We start from the raw sequence: 20,197 nt of genomic DNA on the forward strand, positions 1-20,197 counted from the left end.
TTCTCTGCATCTATTGAAATAATCATGTGATTCTTGACTTTAAGTCTATTGATATGGTGAATGACATTTATTGATTTCCTGATGTTGAACCAACCTTGCATCCCTGGGATGAAACCCACTTGATCATGGTGCACTATCTTTTTAATATGTTTTTGTATGCGATTTGCTAAAATTTTGTTGAGAATTTTTGCATCGATGTTCATTAAGGATATTGGTCTGAAATTTTCTTTCCTCGATGTGTCTCTGTCTGGTTTAGGTATCAGGGTAATATTGGCTTCATAGAATGAGTTTGGGAGGGTTCCCTCCTCTTCTATTTTATGGAATACTTTGAGAAGTATTGGAATGATCTCTTCTTTAAAGGTTTTGTAGAACTCGGCTGAGAACCCATCTGGTCCTGGACTTTTCTTTGTTGGTAGGCTTTTGATGACTTCTTCTATTTCATTACTTGAAATTGGTTTATTTAAATTGTGTATGTCCTCCTCGTTCAGTTTAGGCAATTCATATGTCTCTAGAAACCTGTTGATGTCTTCAAAATTTTCTATTTTGTTGGAGTATAGATTTTCAAAATAGCTTCTAATTATGTTTTGTATTTCAGTCGTGTCTGTTGTGATATTTCCTTCTTCATTCCAAATTTTAGTGATTTGGGTTTTCTCTCGTCTTCTCTTTGTTAGTGTGGCTAAAGGTTTATCAATTTTGTTTATTTTTTTGAAGAACCAACTATTTATTTTGTCAATTTTTTGTATTGTTTCTTTTGTTTCAATTTCGTTGATTTCAGCTCTGAGTTTAACTATTTCCTATCTTCTACTACTTTTGGTGTTGGTCTGTTCTTCTTTTTCTAGGGCTTTGAGCTGTAGTGTTAGGTCATTTATTTGATGAGTCTTACTTCTTTTATTGAATGCGCTCCATGAAATAAATTTTCCTCTAAGTACTGCTTTCATAGTGTCCCAGAGATTTTGATATGATGTTTCTTTGTTCTCATTTACCTCTAAGAATTTTTTAATTTCCTTCCTAATATCTTCTGTTATCCATTCATCATATAATAACATATTGTTTAATATCCAGGTGTTGGAGTAGTTTCTTTTTTTTCTCTTTCATTTATTTCTAACTTCAATCCATTATGATCTGATAGAATACAAGGTAGTGTCTCTATCTTCTTGTATTTGCTAATATTAGCTTTGTGGCATAATATATGGTCTATTTTAGAGAAGGATCCATGTGCTGCTGAGAAGAAAGTGTATTCGCTCTTGGTTGGATGGTATATTCTATAAATGTCTGTTAAGTCTAAATTATTGATTGTGTTATTGAGATCTATGGTTTCTTTGTTCAATTTTTGTTTGGAAGATCTGTCCAGTGGTGAGAGAGGTGTGTTAAAATCACCTAGTATTATTGTGTTACGGTTTATTTGGTTTCTAAAATTGAGAAGGATTTGTTTGACATACATGAATGAGCCACTGTTTGGGGCATAGATGTTTTTGATTGTTATATCTTGCTGATTTATGCTTCCCTAAAGCAGTATGAAATGTCCTTCTTTATCCCTTCTGACTAATTTTGGCTTGAAGTCCACATTATCTGAAATGAGGATGGATACTCCAGCTTTTTTGCTGAGTCCATGTGCATGGTATGTTTTTCCCCATCCTTTCACCTTTAGTCTATGAGTATCTCTTTCTATGAGGTGAGTCTCTTGCAGGCAACATATTGTTGGATCTTTCTTTTTAATCCAATCTGCCAGTCTATGTCTTTTGATTGATGAATTCAGGCCATTAACATTCAGGGTTATTATTCAGATATGATTTGTATTCCCGGTCATTTGGTTCATTTTTTAAATTTTATTTATTTATTTATTTTTTTGACACAACTTGGTTCCTCCTTTATTTGACAGTTCCTTTAGGATAATTCCTCCCTTTACTGCTTTGCTTCTTTATTTTTATCTCTTCCTCATGGAATATTTTGCTGAGAATGTTCTGTAATGCTGGCTTTCTTTTTGTAAATTCTTTTAGCTTTTGTTTATCATGGAATGATTTTATTTCATCGACAAATTTAAAGGTAAGTTTTGCTGGGTATAAGATTCTTGGTTGGCATCCATTTTCTTTCAGAGCTTGAAAAATGTTGTTCCAGGCCCTTTTAGCTTTTAGGGTCTGGATTGAAAAATCTTCTGATATCCGTATTGGTTTCCCCCTGAATATAATTTGGTTCTTTTCTCTCACAGCCTTTAAAATTCTGTCTTTATTTTGTATGTTAGGTATTTTCATTATAATGTGCCTTGGTGTGGGTCTGTTGTAATTTTGTGTATTTGGAGTCCTATAAGCCTCTTGAACTTGATTTTCCATTTCATTCTTCAGATTTGGGAAATTTTCTGATATTATTTCATTGAATAGATTGTTCATTCCTTTGATTTGTTTCTCTAAGCCTTCCTCAATCCCAATAATTCTCAAATTTGACCTTTTTATGATATCCCATAGTTCTTGGAGATTCTGTTCATGATTTCTTACCATCTTCTCTGTTTGTTCAACTTTGTTTTCAAGTTTAAATATTTTGTCTTCAATATCTGAGGTTCTGTCTTCCAGGTGTTCTATCCTATTGGTTATGCTTTCTACGGAGTTCTTAATTTGGATTATTGTTTCCTTCATTTCAAGGATTTCTGTTTTTTTTTTTCAATATCTCTAACTCTTTATTGAAATGATCTTTTGCCTCCTGTATTTGATCTTTTAACTGTCGATTGGTGCGATCATTCAATGCCTGCATTTGCTCTTTCATCTCATCATTCAATGCCTGCATTTGCTCTTTCATCTCATCATTTGCTTCTCTGATCATTTTAATTATGTACATTCTGAACTCCCTTTCTGTCATTTCTTCTGCCATGCTGTCATTGGATTTTATTGATGTAACATCTATATTTGTTTGGGGCATTTTCTTCCCTTGTTTTCTCATATTGTTCAGGAATCAGTGGGTCCTTAAGATATTGCAGATTTCCTCTATTGACTTATAATGTCCCTGAAGATTGCTAGTATATCCCCTCTTATCCTTCAGTAGCCTGCAGTCTTGGAGGAAGTTGATAATGCGGTGCTCCACAAGGAAGCTGCCTCTCTAGGGTTGGTGACCCTCAGGTGGGGTATATTCCCTGCTAGTGGGCAGAGGTGCCTCCACTTGTTGACCAATGGTCAACCAAAGGGGAACTAGGCTGTGGGGTGAGGAAGGCCTGTTTGTGCCTGTGTCTCTGGTTTTACCGTCCTTGTGGGAAAACCTCACCCGGCCGGGAAGACTCACTCGGTGGGGAGGTCTCGCTGGTCAGTTCCCCTCCTAGAGGTTTCCCTCAATCTACAACTACCACCTGGGCTGGGCTGCCTTCTTCTGCAATGTTCCCAGGGGCCTGGACCTACCTCCTGGGCCTGGGAGCCTCACCCTTTGCAGATGAGTCTCCTTAGGCTGCCTCTCCTCAGAGAATCTGCCCGCAGTCCTGGAAACTTCGCTCCACCCCTAGGCGTGTCTCTGTGCGGCTCTTCCACCAAGAAGCCGCCTAGGTCCTGGGACCCTGCTCTGCACCTAATCGCCTGGCTATGCAGCCCCTCCTCTGAGCCGCCACCTGGAGCCCCGTACAATAGCTCCGAGACCCAGAGACCCGCCACACACCTCTTCCTCCGGACAGCCGCCCGGTGTTCCGATGCAGTCACTAGGAGTCCAAGCAACTCACTTCGCATCTCCTCCTCCCGCCAACCACCCGTAGCCCTAGGCAGTCACTCTGAGTCCAAGTGACCCGCCCTGTTCCTCCTCCTCCTCGGGGTAGCCCCCCGGGTGTTCAGGAGCGGTCACTCGGAGACCAAGGGACCCACCTTGCTCCTCCTCCAGGCAGGCCACCTGTGTTCAGGAGCAGTCGCTTTGAGTCCAAACAACTCACCACTCGCCTCCTCCTCTGGCAACCGCCTGTGGCTCTGATGCAGTCACTCCTAGACCAAGTGACCCACCGTGCTCCTCCTCTTCCTCCGGGCAGTCCCCCCCGGTGTTCAGAAGTGGTCACTCTGAGTCCAAACAGCTCGCCACGCAGCTCCTCCTCAAGCAGCCGCCTGGAGCCCCAGTGTTGCTCCGAGTCCAAGCGCTGTGCTGAGCAGCCACCTCTACGATGATCCCAGTTGTCCATGTTTACCGCTCCAGTGGGGGAGGGGCGTCTCGCCGAACAACTCTACTTCACAAAGTTCCCTGCGTTCCGGGGCTACCGCCCCATCCAGGACGCATCCCCAACGGGAGGGACTCACCCAGCGGCTTTGAGTTGGTCCCAAGTCTCTCACTATCTCCTCTTTTGAATCCTGCATCCTGGAGCAACATGAAATGCAGCCACACTCTAGTCCGCCATCTTGAAAACCTTGCTTTTATTTCTTGTGCTATGGGAGTCCTGTTAAGGAAGTCTGATCCTTAGCCGACATGTTGAAGATTTGGACCTACCTTTTCTTCCATAAGATACAGGGTCTCTGGTCCGATTCCAAGGTTGAGTTGATTTTTGTGCAGGGTGAGAGATAGGGGTTTAGTTTCATTCTGCTGCATATGGATTTCCAGTTTTCCCAGCACCATTTGTTGAAGAGGCTATCTTTTCTTCATTGCATATTTTTGGCACCTTTGTCTAATATGAGAAAACTGTATTTATTTGGGTTTGTGTCTATGTCCTCTATTCTGTACCATTGATCTACCTGTCTATGTTGATGCCAATACCATGCCATTTTTGTAACTATTGCTTTGTAGTATAGTTGAAGTTCTGGTATTGCGATACCCCCTGCTTCATTCTTCCTGCTAAGTATTGCTTTAGCTATTTTGGGTTTCTTATTCTTGCAGATGAATTTCATGATTGCTTGCTCTATTTCTGTGAGGTACGTCATTGGGTTTTTAATTGGAATTGCATTGAATCTGTATTGCACTTTTGGTAGTATGGCCATTTTGACAATATTAATTCTGCCTATCCAAGAACATGGGATGTTCATCTATTATAACCCACTTCTATATTTCTCACTATACAAGATAACATATCTTATTTTCTCTTCATATTGACCAAAAGTTAGAAATCATTTTAACCCTGAATATCCTTACTCAGAAAATGGCAATTACTTTGGAACCTCTTTGACATTACTGCCAGTAGAGGAGAAAGAAAAGGAGAGAAGAAAAACTATATTGGTTGGAATGTTTCCGGAAGCAAGCAGCAGAATATCTGCTAAGATAGAATAACAATAAAAATAATGATGTCTCACTTACCAAGAAGTGCAGAGGAGGGCCAGCCAGACTCATAGGGAGTCCAGCAAGGCCATAGTTCTGACAACATCTTTGCCATTCTTTTTTCCTTCTCCCCAGGCATGATGTGAGCTGCAGAAAACTTGACCATAATGTTCTCTGATGACATTGTTCAAAGGTCAAAGAAAAGTCTATTTCTCTTGGTAGCATGTTCTTTTTTTATACGGGAGGGCGATGTGACCCCAGACTCTCCAGCAGACTTTCCCTTCCCTCTCCTTGGCTTCATGCCCCCTTTAGAGCCACTACTGGTGAGAAGCATGTAATTGCCACATTATGTGAGACCAGCCTGGAAATATGACTCTCAAAACAAAATTGGTGTTCTGTTAAGAGAAAATAAAAGTAGCAGCTGGGGAGGTGACCAATGGCGCCCGCTAATACAACAGAATGAGACAAGAGAGGATCCAAGATGGCAAACTAAAGGGAGGTTGCATTCCTTGTCACTCTGGGATTCAAACAGAGGAAATACCATTTCTCTGTGTGGCAGCTGTCACTGCCCACTAATTCCCTGCTATTTACTCCTGATTTGTCCACCAGGATCACCCACAGTCTGCCAGCATATTGCCTGCCTTCTCAGCACAGATTGCTAACTAACTGCGACCTATCATCTGTCATGTGTCCATTTGCTGGTCTTTCACTTACCCATCGCCTGCCACTAGATGTCCACCCACTGATAGCCCACTATTAGCCTGAAGACGGCCCACAGGCTGCAAGCCAATGACCTGCTGCCCACTGCTGCCTGGAAGTTCATTGTCACAGTACCTGCAGGTTTGGTTACATGAGGCCACCGCCATCTTGGGACACCTACAAGGGCCTTCAGGTTTGCCACTGCCACTGCTGCTATCTCAGAATGTGGTCACCTCAATCTGGGGATACTGGCCAGGGCCTGGAGATATATTGGAGTACCTGCAGGTCTGATTGCACCTGAAGTCTTTCTTCTGGGTGTGCTAGTGGCCGCCATCTGACTGCCTCTTTGCAGGGCTGCACATTTGTGTGAGCGCATGCCTGGTGGTCTCTCTGCAAGTTGAAGGGGCATTGAGATCTTGGGACTACATCAAGGCAGAGCTTGGGGAAGCATAAACATAACATCTTACATTACTTTTGTTCCCTCATTGTTCATCATTTGAAATGGTAAATGCTTTCAACAAACTTATTGTTTATATTGAACACATCATTTCTTTTTTTTTTTTTTTTTTTTTTTTTTGGTGCTGGGGATCGAACCCAGGGCCTTGTGCTTACAAGGCAAGCACTCTACCGACTGAGTTATCTCCCCAGCCCCTGAACACATCATTTCTGTTTATTGCAATGAAACTGCAGACACCTTAATAGAAGTTATTTGGTTTAAGGTTGTATATTGTTTGGATTGGGTGCTGTTAATATTGGTCTCCCCCTTAAAGGTGAGGTACTAGAAGCCTTCAGGAACACTATAAGACTACAGGGTAGAAACTACTGTCTCAGCTCCATACCACTACATGGGAAGACACATAAACAACATGAAAAAAAATAAGGAAACAAAGCACCTCCAACAAACCAAGATGTTCCAACCATACAATCCATAGACAACACAGTAGAAAAAATGTCAGAGAAAGTGTTTAGAAAATACATAGTTAAATTGATCTTTGAAATAAAGGATGACATCAGAGAGAAAATACAGGAAGTGAAAAATCACTTCAACAAAGAGGCAGCTTATAAAAAGGAATCAAGCAGAAATTCTGGAAGTGAAGGAAACAATAAATGAAATTAAAAATTCAGTGGAGGACTTGGGTTGTAGCTTAGTGTAGAGTACTTGCCTAGCATGTGTGAGGCAGTAGGTTTGATCCTTGGCACCACATAAAAATAAAACAAAGATATTGCGTCCATCTAAAATGAAAAATAAAAAATTCAATGAAAAGTATCACTAACAGACTAGACTACTTAGAAGACAGAACCTCAGACAATGAAGACAAGTTCTGTACTCTTGAAAATAATGTCAACTGCACAGAGAAGATGGTAAGAAATCATGAACAGAATTTCCAAGAAATATGTGATAACATGAAAAGACTAAATTTAAGATTTATCAGAATAGACAAAGGCATAGAGATATAAACCAAAGGAATGCACAATCTTTCAATGACATAATATCAGAAAACTTCCCAAATCTAAAGAATGAGTAGAAAATCAACTACAAGAGGCTTACAAGACCCCAAATGTACAAAACTACAGCAGACCCACACCAAGGCACATAATAATGAGAATGACTAACATACAGAATAAGGACAGAATTTTAAAGGCTGCGAGAGAAAAAATCAAATTACATATAAGGGGAAACCAATTCAGAGCTCAGCTGATTTCTCAGCCCAGACCCTCAATGCCAGGAAGTCCTGTAATAACATATACCAAGCTCTGAAAGAAAATGGATGCCAACCAAGAATTTTATACCCAGCAAAATTAAACTTCAGATTCGAAGATGAAATTAAAATCCTTTCGTGATAAACAAAAGTTAAGAATTCATAACTAGAAAGCTTGCACTACGGAATATTCTCAGCAAAATATTCCATGAGAAGTAAATGAAAAAAAAAAATGACAACCAGCAAAGGGAGGAACTACAATCAAAGGAGAAACTAAGTCAAGTTAAAAACCAAAAATAAACCAAAATGACCAGGAATACAAATCATAACTCAGTAATAACCCTGAATGTTAATGGCCTAAATTCATCAGCCAAAAGACATAGACTGCCAGACTATATTTTTTTTAAAAATCAACAATATGCTGTCTTCAAGAGACTCACCTCCTAGGAAAAGAGATCCACAGACTAAAAGTGAAAGATTGGGAAAAAATATATCACTCACATGGACTGCATAAACAAGCAGGGGTTTCTATCCTCATGTCAGCCAAAGTGGATTCCAAACCAAAGTTACAGAAGGGATAAAGAAGGACATTTCATATTGCTTAAGGGAATCATACACCAACAAGACATAACAATAGTAAATATATATGCCCCAACAATGGAGCATCTATGTACATCAAACAAACCCTTCTCAATTTAAAGAATTAAAAAGACCACAACACAATAATACAGGGTGATTTTAACACACCTCTCTCATCACTGGATAGATCCTCCAAACAAAAACTACACAAAAAAACTATAGAACTAAGTAATACAATCAATGATTTAGACTTAACAGACATATATAAAGTATTTCATCCATCATTGAGCTGATACACTTTCTTTTCAGCAGCACATGAATCCTTCTCTAAAATAGACCATATGTTATGCCACAAAAGCAATTCTCAGCACATACAAAAAAATAGAAGTACTACCCTGCATTCTATCAGATCATAATGGAATGAAACTAGAAATCAACAAAAAAAGAAAAAATATAAGCTACTCCAACACCTAGAGATGAAATAGCATGCTATTGAATGATGACTGGATAGCAGAAGAAATCAGGGAGGAAGTTAAAAAAAAATACTTATAGGTAAATAAGAATACCAATACAACATATCGAAATCTCTGGGACACTATGAAGGCAGTCCTAAGAGGAAAGTTCATTGCATTGAGCTCATGCACTAAAAGAATAAAAAGTCAACAAATAAATGAACTAACATTACATCTTAAAGTACTAGAAAAAGAAGAACAAATCAACAGCAAAAGCAAAAGGCATGAAATAATTAAAATCAGCTGAAATCAATGAAGTTGAAACGAAAGAAACAACTAAAAAAATTGGCAAAACAAAATATTGATTCTTTGAAAAAATAAATAAAATCAATAGGCCCTTAGCTACACTAATGAAGAGAAAGAACAAGAAAACTCACATTACTAAAATTTGTGATGAAAAAGAAAATATCACAATGGATACTACTAAAATACAGAAGGTAATTAGTAACTGCAGAGAGCCCTAGGATGGCGGCTGGCGTTGGGCCAAGAGGTGGCACATAATTAGTGTTAACATGGCGTGATCTACTTTTGCCTGATGAGTTAATGTCTCCTCTGCACTAGTGGTCAACAGATGTTCCTCATTCTTAATTGGTCCCGTGGCACATGCTCCAACCATCCTACTTAATCCTAAGCTGATTGGCTGCCTTAGGTATATAAGACATTCTCTTCACCTGGGAGGAGATCGCAGAATGAAGGTTGCAGTTCACAGAATGCAGGACAAAGCAGATACCTCCAGATCGCAGGTCACAGGCCACACCACTAAGAAGCACCTCTGATAGAAAGCACCTCTGATAGCATGTACCTCTAGCACGCACCTTTAGGACGCAGGATGCAGGACACACCTCTAAGAAGAAGCAGTAGGCCTTTGATAAGCGTAGCCTCTCTGAAAGAGTAGTATCTCTAAAATTAAGCAAAGTCTCTCTTCCTTTAAGCAAAGTCTCTCTTCCTCTCAAAGCCTCTTTTCCTCTAAAACTAAAAGTAAGTAAAGCCTCTCTTCCTCTATAAACTAGGGAACAAGCAAACAAGCAAGGAAGTAGCGTAGATAAAGTAATAGAAGTTCCAGTCCACCTCCGATAAATTACCACGAGATTGTTGCTGAGGACGGCAACAAGTAACTATTTTGAAAATTTATACTCAAATAAAATAGAAAATTTTGAAGATATTAACAAATTTCTAGAGATATGTAATCTAACCAAACTGAAGCAAGAGAACATACACAATTTAAACAGAACAATTTCAAGCAATGAAATAGAGGATGCCATCAAAAGCCTACCAATCAAAAAAAGCCCAGGACCAGAGAGATTCTCAGCCCAGTTCTACAAGACTGTCAAAGAACAATTAACATCCATACTCCTCAAATTATTCCGTGAAATAAAAAAGGATGGAACCCTTCCAAACTCATTCTATGAGGCTAGTGTCACCCTGATATCAAAACCAGACAAAGATCCATCAAGGAAAGAAAACTTCAGACCAATATCCTTGATGAACATAGATGCAGACATTTTCAATAGGATTCTGGCAAATCACATACACAAATATATTAAAATGATCATGCACCATGAGCAAGTGGGGTTCATTCTAGGGATGCAAGTTTGGTTCGACATATGGAAATCAATAAACATAATTCATCACATCAATAGACTTAGAGACAAGAATTATATGATTACCTCAATATATGGAGAAAAAGTATTTGACAAAACACAGCACCTCTTTATGTTTAAAACAATAGAAAAATTAGGGATAGTAAGAACATACCTCAACATTGAAAAATCTATCTATGTGAAGTTCAAGGCCAACATCATTCTAAATGGAGAAAAATTGAAAGCATTCTCTCTAAAAATTGGAACAAGACATGGATACGCTCTTTCATCACTTCTATTTAACTTCATCCTTGAAACTCTAGCCAGAGAAATTAGACAGAAGAAAGAAATTAAAGGGATATGAATAGGAAAAGAACTCAAACTATCACTACTTGCTGATGAAAAGATTCTATATTCAGAAGATTCAAAAAAAATCCATTAGAAAACTTCTAGAACTAATTAATTAATTCAGCAAAGTATCAGGATATAATATCCACACCCATAAATCAAACACATTCCTATACATCAGTGATGAATCTACTGAAGGAGAAATTAGGAAAACTACCCCATTCACAATAACCTCCAAAAAAAAGCTTAGAAATCAATCTAACCAAAGAGGTGAAAGACCTCTACAATGAGAACTACAGTACACTAGCAAAAGAAATTGAAGAGGACTTTAGAAGACGGAAAAATTTCCCATGTTCTTGGATAGACAGAAATAATATTGTCAAAATGGTCATACTACCAAAGCATTACACAGATTTAATGCAATTCCTTTTAAAATCCCAATAACATTCTTCATAGAACTAGATGAAGGCGCCAAAAACATATGTCAGAGAAAAGATAGCCTATTCAACAAATGGTGCTGGGAAAACTGGAAATCCATGTGTAATAAAATGAAATTAAACCTCTATCTCGTACCCTGCACAAAAATCAACTCAAAGTGGATCAAAGACAGGCACTATAACAGAGACCCTGCACCTAATATGTTATGGTTTGGTTGTGAGTTGTCCCCCAAAAGCTCACGTGTGAGACAATGTAAGAAGGTTCTGAGGAGAAATGATTGGATTTGGAGAGTCTCAACCTAATCAAGGAATTAATCCCTGATGGGATTAACTGAGTGGTAACTGGAGGCAGGGGGTGTGGCTAGAAGAAGTGGTTCATTGTAGGTGTGGCCATGGGGTATATATTTTGTATCTGAAGAGTAGAGGCTCTCTCTCTCTCTCTCTCTCCATCCTGATCACCATGATGTAAGCATCTTCCCTCCACCATCCTCTCCCACCATGATATTCAGCCTCACCTTGAGCCCTGAGGAATGGAGCCAGACTTCTCTGGACTAAAACCTCTGAAACTGTGAGCCCTCAAATAAACCTTTTCTCCCTTACAGTTGTGCTGGTTGGGTCATTTAGTCACAGTGGTGAATAGCTGACTAAAACATAATAGAACAAAAAGTAGGCCCAAATCTTCATCATATAAGCTTAGGACCTGACTTCCTTAACAAGTCCTCTCAAGTGCAAGAAGTAAAATTAAGAATCAATAAATGGGATGGATTCAAACTAAAAAGCTTCTTCTCAACAAAGGAAACAATCAATAACAGGAAGAGAGAGCCTACAGAATGGGAGAAAATCTTTACCACTTGCACCTCAGATAGAGCACTAATCTGCAGGATACATAAAGAATTCAAAAAATTTAACACAAAAATTTTTAAAAACCCAATCAATAAATGGGCTAAGGAACTGAAAAGATACTTCAAAGAAGAAGAAATGCAAACATATGAAAAAATGTTCATCTCTAACAATTAGAGAAATGCAAATCAAAATTACTCCAAGATTTCATCTCACTCCAGTCAGAATGACAATTATCAAGAATACAAGCAATAATAAATGTTGGCAAGGATATGGGGGAAAAGGTACGCTCATACATTGCTGGTGGGACTACAAATTGGTGCAACCCCTCTGGAAAGCAGTATGGAGATTCCTTATAAAACTTGTAATGGAACCACCATTTGACCCAGCTATCCCACTCCTCAGTTTATACCCAAAGGACTTAAAATTAGCATACTACAGTAATGCAGCTACATCAACGTTTATAGCAGCTCAGTTCACAAAGGCTAAACTGTGGAGCCAAACTAGGTGCCCTTCAACAGATGAATGAATAAAGAAAATGTGGTACATATACACAATGGAATATTACTCAACCTTTAAAAAGAATAAAATCATGGCATTTGCTGGTAAATGGATGAAGTTGGAAAATATCATGCTAAGTGAAATAGGCCAAGCCCAAAAAACCAAAGGCTGAATGTTTTCTCTGATAAGTGCATGATAATGTATAATGAGGGGGGATAGCAGGGGGAAGAGAAGAATGAAGGAACTTTGGATGGTGTAGAGGAAAATGGGGTGGAAGGGGGTGGGGGATGGAAAGATAAGTAGAATGAAACAGACTGTATTACCCTATGTATATGTATGATTATGTGAATGGAGTGAATCTACATTGTGTACAACCATAGAAATGAAAAGTTGTACCCCATTTGTGTAAAATGAATCAAAATATGTCTGTAAAAATAAAAAAGATTTTAATAAAATAAAGAATGAAATTATGGCATTTGCAGGCAAATGGATGGAATTGGAGAATATCATGCTAAGTGAAATAAGCCAAACTCAAAAAACCAAAGGCTGAATGTTTTCTCTGATGCTGATCCATAGTGGGGTGCGGGGTAGGGAAGAATGAAGGAATTTTGTGCAGAGGGGAGCAAGGTGGGGATAGGAAGTCCAGTAGAATGAGACAGACAGTATTACGCTATACACATGTACGATTACATGACTGGTGTGACTCAGCACCGTGCACAGCCAGAGGAATGAGACGTCATGCTCCATTTGTGTACAATGTGTCAAAATGCATTCTACTGTCACGTATAACCAATTAGAACAAATTTTTAAAATTTATGTAAATAAATAAATAATTTTAAGAAGAAGAAAAAGGAATAGAGAGGGAAATCAAATAGAAAAAGAAAAGATAGAGATATATAAAGGCAGGAGAATAAGACCACAAATGCTTCAAGGACCACTCTGTGAAGGAGGTAGAGCCTCCTCTCCCTGCATTTGTCCTTATTATTGGTCATCAGTTCCTCAGCAGGACTGTGATTCCCACCAAGGGCAGAACAACACAGTGCAGCTGATAAAGCCTTGGCCCAGTGTATTAGCTATCTATTACTGCATAACAAAAATACCCCCAAGGGCTACGGATATAGCTCAGTTGGTAGAGTACCCTGGGTTCAATCCCCTGTACAGCCAAAAAAAAAAAAAACAAAATAATCCTAGTGGTTCAAAACAATAATAAGCATTCAAGATCTCTCACTGCTTATGTGGGTCAAGGGTTTGGGGGTAACTTGGGCTGAGTTATTCCCGTTTAAGAGTTCTCATGATGCTCAGGCAGATGTTAATCCAGGCAGTAGCCATCTAGAGGTCCTTTCTCCAAGATGCCTTATCCATTCACATGGCCAGCAAGTTAGTGTTGGTTTTTGGCAGGAGGCCTCAGGCCGTATCCACGTGGTCTCTGCAGAGGGCCACCCAAGTTTTCTTGCAACACAGTGACTGGCTCCCTCAAACTGAGTCATACAAGAGAGAAAGAAAGAAGTCGTGATGTCTTTTATGACTGAAACTTGGGAATTATACAACTCTACTTCTATCACATTTCATTTGTCAGAAGAAAGTCAGTAAGTCCAGCTCACATTCAAAGGAGAGGGAAAAGTCTGTGGAAGGGGGAATTTTAACATATGTTCACCAATTTGTGGGTATATGTTAACACCACCACAAGCAGCTCCCATGTCAGTTCACCATGGATCGCTTAGCATTCTTCAGGTTTGGAAGGACTCAGATTTAACCCCTTGACCACCTCCAGTCGGATGCTCCCAGTTTGGTCCTTTCCTGAGAGAGGTCCATTGTTTCTAAATTACTCATTCTTACACACTACCTTATCTTTGCTTGTTTGAGCAAAGATAAGATGGTCAGGAGCCTGCCTACCTATCTTCTTTCCTTTCTATCTTTTTTCCTTTTCTTTCTTAATCCATGATCCTCATTCAGGCATTGTGAAAGGTAAAATCATAGATGAGACATGCTTAAAAGGTATTCTGATTTAGAGATTTCATTCAGAATATTATAATCCCACTCTTCAGCCAGGCAAATTGATTAAATATTTGAACATGGCAAATGCAAATTCAGGATCCAAGATATTTACATTAGAGTTAACACTGTGCATTGATAGCATCAAAACCTAGTCTTACAGAGTGATAAGTCTTAGCAAATGAAGCTCTTTGGCTTGGAATGGATACAGAAAAAGAGCGAAAGAAGAAGTGGGAAATTGAGCCTAGGGATTTTGTGAGGTGCAGCCAGGGCTTTGAAGGAATCCCTGGAAATCAGAAAGGGAAAACATTTAGAAACAGAAAAATTCTCTAAGTAAAAGGATGTTCTAGGATGATGTGGTATTGGCGCAAAGATGAACAAATGGATCAATAGAACAGAATAGAGAACCCAGAAATAGAGTCGTAAAAATATAGTCAACAGATCTTTGGCAAAGAAGCAAATCAATTCAATAGAGAAAGCATAGTCTTTTCAACAGATGATTCTAGAACAACTGGTCACCCACATGGGAAAACAGTGAATCTAGACATAGACATTATGCCTTCACAAACTATAAAACTAGAAGATAGGAGAAGCTCTTGGGTTTGGCAATGCCTTCATGGATACCACACCAAAAGCATGATTTTTAAAAGAAAAGAAATTGATAAGTTGGATTTCATTAAAATTAAATTAAATTAAAATTGCCAACTTCTGCTTCGCAGGAAACACTTTACAAGAAGGAAAAACAAACAAGCAAATAAAACCCACCAACTAGGAATGTATCTTTGCAAAACACATAACAGGTAGAGGATTGGTATTTAGAATATATAAAGAACTTTTGAAACACAACAATAGGAATACCAATCATTTTTCAAAAGGCAAAAATCTAAACAGATTACCTCATCAAAGAAGATATGCACATGGTAAATGAGCTTATGAAAGGATGCTGAACATCGTATGTCATTAAGATATTACAAATTAAAACAACAATGAGATATCACTGCAAACTTATTAGAATGGCAAAAATCCAAAACACTGACAACATCAACTCCTGGCGAAGATGTAGAGCATCCAATACTCCTTTGTTGGTAGTGGGAATGCAAAATGGTACAGGGTTTTGAAAGGTAGTTTGGCAGTTTCTACCAAAATAAAACATTTTTAATATATCATCCTACCAACACACTCCATGGTACTTACCCAGAAGAGTTGAAAACTTATGTCCATAAAAAACAGCACACAAATGTTAATAATAGCTTTATTCATAAATGCACAAACTTGGAACTAATCAAGATGTCCTTCAATAGGTGAATGGACAAAGGAATTGCGGTTACGTCCATACAATGGAACATTATTTATCAAGAAAAAGAAATGAGCTATCAAGCCACAAAAATCATGGAGGAGCCTTAAATGCATCCTGCTAAAAGAAAGAATCCAACATGAAAAGGCCTCTTTCGTTTTGTTTTTGTAGAACAGAGTTCTAACATTTATTAAACACTCTGTGTGATGGTGACCAGTCTAAGTACTTCACTTGAAAAAAAGATTTCACTGAAAAAGGCCACACACTGAATGCTTCCAACTATATGACATTCTGGAAAAGGCAAAACTAGGAAGACAATAAAATGATGAGTGGCTCCACGGTTTAGTGGGAGGGATGAATAGGTAAAGCACGGGTAATTTTTAGGGCAGTGAAACTATTCTGTAGGATATAAAGGTGGATACATGTCATTGTAAATTTATCAAAACCCATGGAATGTCCAGCACCAAGAGTGAAACCTAATATAAGCTATGGATGTTACCTAATAAATGTATCAGTATTGGCTGATCAAATGTACACATGTACCACACTAATGTAATAATAAATGAAACTCAGGAGAGAGTGAGGAGGGGTTTATGGCAATTCTTTTTACTTTTTGTCAACTTTTCCTATAAATCCAAAACTGCACCAAAAATAAACTCTATTAAAAACAATAGTAACAAAAGTATGTTCTAAACATAAGTCAGCTGACTTAAAAAGGTACAATGCCTTCAAGACAAGATTATCCAAATCATAACTCTCATAAGGAGAAAACCTGGATAGGATTCTATCTGCTGTGAAGCAGATGGTGTTTTGAATTTACAGATCTGGAAAGGCATTCACAAGACCATAAAGTCCAGGTTTGCTCAACTTTTAGCCTGTAGAATAAACACCTGCTGTACTTGTTAAATAAAATGCAGGTTCCAGGCCCCACCATCAGGTTCTGAGTCAGTGTTAGGGCTTCTGGGAATATGTTTTTGTAACAAGTTTCCCCTGTTGACTGATGAAAGATGGTACTAGGAAATTTGTGGCAGAGCTTGGACCAGAATCTTTAGAGATCTTTCCAGATTTTCACTGTATTCTAATAGAAAATGTTAAATGTAAATATGAGCAAAGCAGACACTTATTTAGAGCCTGAAACTTTAAGACTTACTTTTGTTTCAGTCTAAACCAATGGTCAAAGGGGAAATACTGCCTTCCATGCCCTCTGGGACTAAGTTTTTATATCTTACACGCTTTAGCCTACTCCAATTTTAGTACTAATCTTATGAGTTTCTAACACATCTCTTTCTTTGACCAGATTATGAGTCTCTTAAAAATAGGAATGGTATTTATTCATCCCTGTGACCCTCAGTAGGAGGATCTGTTATGTAATGAAAACTTAATAATATTTATTTGGTAGATATTTGGATCAAAGTTCCCTTTCTGAATTTTCAAATAGAGGAGAATTTACAGAGCTAACATGCATGATATTTTTAATCAATATTGCATGACATTTTAATTACAGAAAACAACATAATAGCCTGCCAAAAAAATGGGCAATTTTTGTAATCAAAGTAGTTAAACTAATGTGGGAAATAGAGCAAGTAGCATTTCCCAGCATGGCTTCAGTGTGGCATCTATTACATTAAAAAACATCTTTTTAAATGATTAATCCCAGTGCCAAAGTCAACAATAGTTTGTTTGAAGCCCCAACACTATATCCCAAATCAAACTTGCAGTTCCTCCTTCTATAGGATTGTCAATACAGTCACGTGTCACTTAACAGCAAGGGATACATACTGAGAAGTGCATCTGCAGGTGATTTCGCTGTTCTGTGTACATCATGGAGTATACTTGCACAAACTAAGACGGCTGAAATGTCACCAGACATTATTGTAATCATATATATGATCCATCATTGACTGAAACTTTGTTATGCAGCACACAACTATGCTTTCACTACAATCTCCATTTGGGAAATGGACAATATTATAAATGTGAATTTGGAAAACCTCTGAGCTCCCACTCCTAGAGAACCAGTTAATGGCATTACAGGGACGGGTCCAGGTCCTGTATAATGGGAGAATCTATTTATGCCTGACATCCCAACAGAAGTGACTCTTCCTCACAAAGACATAGTCCAACTTTGAAACAGGACAGAGAGTTCTCAGCAGAGGCAGAGGAGAAGCCATAGCCCTAGGTAGCCACTCCTGTGTATTTGTAGCATCAGACAAGCAGAATTTTGAAAGACATATTGGAGAGAATATTCTTGGTAAAACTGAGATAGATTCAATTCCTAAAGTAAAGTAAACGTGGGTATTTGCAGATGTCAAGACTAAGAAGACTAAGAACTATCTGCAAATGGAAATCCATAGTTTCTCATTTGAAACCCTGGGGGCAGGTGTGTTTCAGAATTCAGAATCTACCAGATTTTTTTTAAAGCAACACAGTGAAAATCCAACAAATACAATGTAGAGCATTCCTAGCAGTATGTGAAGTATCATAATGCAGTAGTCAACACATTAAAACTTGTACTTCAAATGATCACTGACACCAGCACAGCACAGTGGAGTATGCCTTGCCCCCTGCCCACCCAGGCAGGCCTGGTGGTGTTGTCAATTAGATAGACAGGGCAGTTTTACTGCCAAGTAGGTTTCATTTTCAGAGTTTTGGGACTTTGTGTGGATACTAGGCAGTTTATCACTGTAGTAAAGAGTAAGTTATTGTAACTAATGACAGGGAATGGTGACATGAGAAAGAGAAAATATTTAATATTAGTAGACTCTGAAATAAGACCCAACCAGACAGGAAAATTGACCATTTTCGTGACCAAAGGTTTTCATGATATCAAACCAGAAGCTGGTTTTAGGAACAACTGTTTCTTTACAATTGCTTTGTTACAGGGAGATGAAAACCAAGATGCCTCCACATTTGTGGGGCGGTGGGGGGGGGGTCCCAGGATGACAGATGCTAGCTCTCTTCCTTTTAGAGACCTTCCCCCAAAACTTGACTAAGTATTTTATATGACCCCAAAAAGAAAAGAAAATCAAGATTTTCATTTTAGATCATCCCTGGACCTATGATTGGTTTAGGCATGAGGATAACTAGGTGCTTTACTCTTTAATGTTTTCCAAGGCAGAGACCTGAAGAGAGCAGGTGGACCGAAGGGCAAATGTCTGCACTGTTGACCGTTTCATGTCTCTGTTGTAGGCTGGAGCAAGCAAGCTGAGAGCTTGGCACATAGGAAAAGTTACGTGGATTAAAACTGTCTCAACTGTGAAAATCAACATTTGTCCTTGGGAGCATACTCTGTGTATGTGTGTGTGTGTGTGTGTGTGTGTGTGAGAGAGAGAGAGAGAGAGAGAGAGAGAGAGAGAGAGAGAGACTGATTGATTTCCCAGCTACCCATTGGAAAATGAGGAAGACTGAAGAGGCATATCTGTCCAACACTGGCATGGAGCCCACAGAAGGGATCAGACTTGAAGTGCCAAAGCCCACAATGAACAGTTCTGTGGGATCAGGGTTAGAGAGACACATTTGTTTGAGCTGCTTAAATTCCAACCTTCCAATTTCACTCAGTGCTAGTGCTCACAAAGTCTAAGTAAGTCAGACTTGGTACATCTGCTGAGGAATATCACATCTTACAAGTGACTCAAGATGGTGACGGGGTTCAGGATACACTATCCCAAAGTAGGGCACCTTGGCATTTGAGGAAAGAACAGAAGCAAGAGGGACACTCTGACCTGCTCTCATTATTCTCCCTGAAACAGGTCATGAAGGGATTTCCTGGCCCTCCTCTGAAGCAGATGACAAGCCCTTCATGTGCCATATACCTAGAGGGAAGAAATGTCACCCAGGGACACAGAATAATCTGAACAGCCAGGTATTCCTATATTACCCAATTTATTGCCATTAAAACATTCCCTTTTGCCCTTTAATCATATCTCTCTGCAACTACTTCTTCATCAAACTTATCATAAAAACACTTATTTCCCTGTTTCTTTTTATCTTCAATTCTGAAGGTTCCTGCATCACATACACATAAATTAAAGTTGAATGCTTTTTTCTTGTTAATCTTTTAATATAGTTGCTTTGGCCATGAACTTTGTGATGAGTAAGAAACTTTATAATGCAAGGCAGGGATGGCTAAGCAGGAGAGGCAAACTGGAGTCAAATGACTGTGCTCTGTCAGGGCTTCCCGAAGTGGGGAGGGCTTTCAAGAAGACCCCCTTGGAGAGGGGATTAAGATTGAAGGGGTTTTGCAAGGTGCACCCCTTTTGATGGTTTTACATATTGGTGCTTTTTATTTAGACTTCAGGGAAATTAAATGAAGCTGTTATTGATATGGAAGAAACAGGAGATTGTGGTTCAGGAATTCTAGGGGGTTACCAGCAGGGAAGTGAACAATGACCCATGGCAGACGTGGAAACAGTTAGACACAGCAGAAATCAAGTGGATGACTCAGGACTGTGCATGAATCCAATTTCCTCCTTCGCCAGAATCATGAGCAGGACTTCCAAACTGGTACGCAAGCAGCAACAGA

Source organism: Sciurus carolinensis, chromosome 15 (assembly GCF_902686445.1).
Source record: "Sciurus carolinensis chromosome 15, mSciCar1.2, whole genome shotgun sequence".
Lineage (NCBI taxonomy): Eukaryota > Metazoa > Chordata > Mammalia > Rodentia > Sciuridae > Sciurus > Sciurus carolinensis.